This window comes from Triticum dicoccoides, chromosome 1B (assembly GCF_002162155.2).
Source record: "Triticum dicoccoides isolate Atlit2015 ecotype Zavitan chromosome 1B, WEW_v2.0, whole genome shotgun sequence".
Taxonomy (NCBI): domain Eukaryota; kingdom Viridiplantae; phylum Streptophyta; class Magnoliopsida; order Poales; family Poaceae; genus Triticum; species Triticum dicoccoides.
Genome location: NC_041381.1, coordinates 257310652 through 257317012, shown reverse-complemented (window position 1 = coordinate 257317012; position 6361 = coordinate 257310652).

Genomic DNA, 6361 nt, shown 5'->3' with positions numbered 1-6361 from the left:
TGAACAACTGAGCACCGACAAATTGATATCACGAATGAACTTCAAAAGAAGGGATTAAACACTTGGATGAAACAAGAACAAGAATTATGTTATGTGTATCCTTCATCAATTTAAATTGATGACAAGCAACGGATTTGGCATACTACTTATACTCGTAGAAAGGATTAAGCGAGATATAGCGTAAACTTGAGAAGGTATTGATTGACCCATCGGTGGGATTTGGAAACAACGAATGAATTGATATGATAACGAAGGAAGTGAAATCTTGAACGAACCACCGTAAGAATTGAAAATGAAAGTAGCAAAGGCACAATTCACCGGAAAGAATTGGCAAATGAATGAAGATACTTGAGGGGATTTAGATACATGAGGTCAAAGAGATCATGAACTTATTAGAGGATATTTGAACAATTCACCGGTGAGATTTGGAGAATGATAGCTAAACGCTGAGAATGAAGAATTATGACATGATGGCCTTCGAAGGAAAGAAATGGAAACAACTCATGAAATGCTCCGGATGGTAAGAAAAGAATTGTCACAATCAAAAACAATTATGAGGATGGCATGAAGCTAGAACCATGAAACTCTGGAAGAACGGGTAAGGATTTAAGAGGAACTCTTCTTCGGTCTTCAAAAACCGAGAATGACGACGATAAAAACCACCAAGAATTGTTAAGACACTCTAGAATGAAAATTAGAAAGGTTGAACCAACGACGAAAGAATTTGAAAGATCTTGGAGAAAGACATTTGGATGATGATAATTCATTCTTACATCAAACTTTGAAATGAATTTGGGAATAGCTCCGGGAAAATTAGGAGAGTCAGGTAAGATCCTGGAAAAAGACATTTGGGTTAGGGCCCACTAAAAAGAAACACCGTTGAAGCTTAAGGAGAGATTGCACCGGTTGATTTAAATGGCTTGAATGAGATATCAAAATCGAAATAACTTGAACGGATTAAGAATGGAAACATGAATCTTCTGAGATACCTTGAGCACTCCGGATAAATGAATAGCAAGAGGTGAGTGATTGAGAGGTGCACCGGCATGAGAAAGTATTTGACACGAGGACAGGAATATGATCAACACTGAAAGCTTGAATTAAACCACTGGAGAAGAAAAGAGATGAAGAATAATGAACTTGAAGCTCCATTAGTATCTTCCTGAGAATCACGGGATAAGAACATTGACGGAAAATAATGGAGAAAACTTGCCATCAATAAAAGGATACTTGATTAAGAAATCTGAGTCCTTGAAGAAAAAGGGTGGGAGGGCGGGATAACAAAGGCAACTTGGGCAGATGGAATGGATACCGTTGAGAAAAGTTAGAATTGATCTTGCGGATGTTGAAATGATCGGATCCACTTGAAGAGAAGCAAGCCGGTAGGAAAAGAATTAACATGACAACCTCGATGATCAAGAACTATAAGTATTCACATAGCAATATGAGAACACCGTTTATGAAAGGTATGGATTCAACATTTGACTTTGAAGCAACTCGAATACCACAAATAAAACAAAACAAAGGATTTGGCTTGCAGAATAAGCCGAAAACAAACATATGATAGATACCATATCATATCATGTGTCTGTTGGAAAGATATCCTACAAGATACTTGAATTCCCATTTATAAACTCCTGAAACTTTCTCGTTATGCAATCTGGTGTTGGGGATACAGGGGAAGAAATATATCTCACCCAAACTAACAATCCCTACATCCGGCTGTATCCATCCGTCAACACATAACCAAGAAACCTTCGGAAATTGTGTACCTCAACCTTCGAAAAGCATCCGTTATACGAGCTATGGCAATACTCCCGAACTCCCCAGTACTGGGTGGCGTCGAGGTTATCTCACCTACAACTGCATAAAAGAGATTTTCGATGTCGGTGAAACTCAGGTATTCCAGAACTGCAACAATAAAATTGTGACGACAACACCCCGGAGCTCAACTCCCCGGGACGCTGCCACAACCCCAAAATGTCAGGAGGCACCAAGAACAATGTTCTCGTCACTAGACTATCAGAACGATCCCAAGATACCCATGTGATCCTAAAAAAATTAGTGAAATTTGAGGAGAGGAAAGACAAAACATCTATGTCAGGAGGCCTCACCAGAGCGACGAAGGGACTAAGGAGTAAAAAGAATCCTACTCTCCGATATATATAGTCCTAAGACTCAAAACATTTTTGTTCTAGACTCAACAACACCAGCGATTCGATCAAGCAGGCGGCTCCTAAGTCGGGGATGGCTCTGATACCAACTTGTAACACCCATGATGCGGCTATATCTCCCACGTGTCGAAGCACGACTTAGAGGCATAACCGCATTGTGGTTTTGTCGCAAGAAGGGTCATCTTCGCACAATCTCATGTAATGAACAAGAATGGGATAAAGAGTTGGCTTACAATCGCCACTTCACACAATGAACATATAATTCATACATCATTCAGAGCACACACATAGTCCGACTATGGACGAAGCCAAAAGAAAAGAAGATAACCAAACTGCTAGATCCCTGATCATCCCAACTAGGCTCCACTACTGATCAACGTGAAACAAAACATAGCAACGACCAAGATCTTTGTTGAGCTCCCAACTGAGCTCGGTTGCATCACCTGCACTGGTATCATCGGCACCTCCAACTGTTGTGATAGTATCTGGTGAGTCACAAGAACTCAGCAATCTCAATACCCGCGAGATCAAGACTATTTAAGCTTATGGGTAGGAAGTGGTAATGAGGTGGAGTTGCAGCAATAACTAAGAAAATATGGTGGCTAACATACACAAATAAGAACGAGAAGAGAAGCAACGCAATGGTCGTGAAGCTAGAAGTGATCAAGAAGTGATCCTGAAACTACTTACGCACAATCATAACATAAAGACCGTGTTCACTTCCCGAACTCCGCCGAAAAGAGACCATCACGGCTACACACGCGGTTGATGCGTTTTAATTAAGTCAAGTGTTAAGTTCTCTACAACCGGATATTAACAAATTCACATCTGCCACATAACCGCGGGCACGGCTCTCGAAAGTTTAAACCCTGCAGGGGTGTCCCAACTTAGCCCATCACAAGCTCTCACGGTCAACGAAGGATATTCCTTCTCCCAGGAAGACACGATCAGTCTCGGAATCCCGGTTACATGACATTTCAACAATGGTAAAACAAGACCAGCAAAGCCGCCCGAATGTGCCGACAAATCCTGATAGGAGCTGCACATATCTCGTTCTCGGGGCACACCGGATTGTCCAAACTTCCGGTAGGCCAGCGCAGAGTTGCCCCTGGTGGCCACCGGCGGCTGACAGGTTGGACCAACACTCACGACGAGCACTAGCCCGGGGGGGTAAAAATAAAGATGACCCTTGAGTCTGCAGAACCCAAGGGAAAAAGGCTTAGGTGGCAAATGTTAAAACCAAGGTTGGGCCTCGCTGGAGGAGTTTTATTCAAAGCGAGCTGTCAAGGGGGTACCATAAATCACCCAACCGCGTAAGGAACGCAAAATCAAGGAACATAACACCGGTATGACGGAAACTAGGGCGGCAAGAGTGGAACAAAACACCAGGCATAATGCCGAGCCTTCCACCCTTTACCAAGTATATAGATGCATTAATTAAATAAGAGATATTGTGATATCCCAACATAATCTTGTCCATCGGAGCAATCTTCAACTTCACCTGCAACTAACAACGCTATAAGAGGGGCTGAGCAAAGCGGTAACATAGCCAAACACTGGTTTGCTAGGAAGGGTGAAAAGGTTAGAGGCTGACATGGTAATATGGGAGGCATGGTAAACAAGTGATAGGTAGCGCAACATAGCGATAGAACGAAGCAACTAGCAAGCAAAGATAGAAGTAATATCGAGGGTAATGGTCATCTTGCCTAAGATCCCGCAAGGAAGAAGAACGAAACCATGAAGTAGACGAGCCAACGTAGTCGAACGAATCCTCACAAATGCAACGTTATTGGAACTATCAAGGAGAAGCAACAGCGGAAAGAAGCAAACAACATGGTAAACCAACAAGCATAAGCATGGCATGATGCACAAACAAGTGTGATGCATGTCCGGTTTAATGAGGCATGGCATGGCAAAGTGCACAGACAATACTACAAATTAAGTGGACTACGTTGCATGTCCGGTTTAAACGAGTTGCATATGGACGAAACACCACATTCGAATTATTTAGTTCGCTCTCGTTAATGCTATTCATAAATATTAAATGTTGTTAAACAAGACAAGAGGTGAAGCATAATTAATCTAACTATTTAGGCAAGTTTAAATGAGGCTGGAAACACAAACAACAATTCCGGAAAATCCTCATGTCCATATTTCGAATTTGGTACTGTTCTGCCCTAAAACATATTTTAATGTTGTTGAACATGCAACATAAGTGCACCAAGTTAAACTAGGCATTTTTTCACCCCATTTACATATAAAGTTTGTTAGATTCGGAGCTACGGTTAAATAGTTATGAAATATATCATTTTAACATGGCATTTAAGCAAATTTAAACAAACAGCATTTTAAACATTTGTAACATGGATGAAAATTGAATATTATGAAACTAGATGAAAAACTAACATTTTACATGTTTAAATCATTTTAATCCGATGCACCATTTGTGAGTTATTAAATGCATGATCTAGAGGGACTTTTCTGTAAAACAGTAAATCACTGGATTATGGACAAAATCGCAGGCGGGAAAAAAATCACTACTCGGGCTGAAACTATTCGCCCAACAATGGAAGAAAATGGGAGGGCGCTGGAGGTGGCCTCACCATGGGCCTTGGCCCGGTCGGTGGAGAGGTGAGACCGGCAAGGAGGGTTGAGCCTTGGGCGGCTGCGGTCAACGGAAGCAGGGCAGCGGCTGAAGCAGTCGTTTCATCTCTGCTGCAACGAAACAGAGGAGCAGCGCGGCGAGGGACTTGCAGTGGCGGGCGTGACGGAGGAAGCCCGGATGGTGAGGCCGCCGGGGCCCTGGTTGGTGGAGGTCGTTCCCGGAGGCGGGCTTGACGGATCAAGGCAAGAGAAGGCCCTGGGCGGCCATGGCGGAGCTCCTGTTGACAAGCAGAGAGAGCGAGTTGAGAGAACGAGGAAGGCAGAGGTAGAAGGAAGGGAAGGGGCGGCGTTGTGCTCATCTGCTGGCTATGGTGAGCTGCGGCTTGCTCGGGGACAGAAGGACGGGCGCCACGGGAGGAGTTGGATGCTCGGGGTTGCTGGTGCTGCTCAACTTCGGGAGGACGGAGAGGACAGAGCAAGGCGGCGGTGGAGCATCCGGGCACGGGGAAGCTCGATTTCGTTCGGATCCGGCCGGACTTGGTCGCGGAGGGTGCTAGGATGAGGAGGACGCCGACAAGCTTGCTCCGGGATGAGGCGGCGGCGGGGCATGCTCCTGTTCAGCCTGAAGAAAGAGAGAGAGACCGCGAGGTTAGGGAGAGAGAAGATCCAGGGGAAAGAAGGAGAGGGAGGCGACGAGAGCTGTAGAAGGACCGGCCTTGGAGCACTAGTGCTCGGGGCGACGAGCATCAGGGAGGCAGGAGGCCTCCGGCGCCGGGTATCCATGAGCTCAGGAGGCAACGGGTGAAAGGAAGGGAAGGGAGAAGGCACGGCCTGGCCGTGGTCTTGCCGGCAGCGGGCGCGGATGAAGGCATCTGCGGCGGCCAGACTCGTCCAGGAGATAGGGAGGAGGTGGTTGGATGGATCCGTGGACTGGTAGGCGGAGGCTGTGAGTGGAGGTGGAGAGGATTTGGATCGGGTGTGGGCTTGGATCCCGAGGGAGAGGAGTGGCGGTGGGAGGATGGGGATGGGACAGATGGCCTACGTTTTAGGGATAGGTGGGTATATAAGGCTATGTGATAAGGTTAGGGGCTAACCCGGTCCGTCCGATCGAAATCGGGCGGTTGAGAATAAATATGTTAGGTAGCCCAAACAAAGAACCGAAGATATTTTAGAGATGTTTGGGGATGATCCAGATGCATTGATGATGACTGAGAGGGTCGGGTTTGGGCCAGGTTTCGGATGCACGCGAGGGGTGTGAGAGGGGTTAGGTGGTTTGCCAAGAGGGACTCGAAAAACCCCGTTGGTCTCGGGACAGTCAAAGAAGGCAAGGGAGAGAAACTAGGAGCGGCAACTACGAGCGGAAGCGAGTTTTATGAAAACATGCAGATGCAATGTGCATGATGCTATGAGATGAGATGCATGACAAGAACAAAATGCAAAACAAAAGACAAAACCCAACCGCGAAGGAAATAACATACCACATAGCCGGAAATGGCAAGAGTTGGAGTTACAGATATGGAAAGTTACATCCATGGTGTTACAGCGGGGTGGCGCCTAGGCCTTGTCCTGGGGCTTGGCAGCCT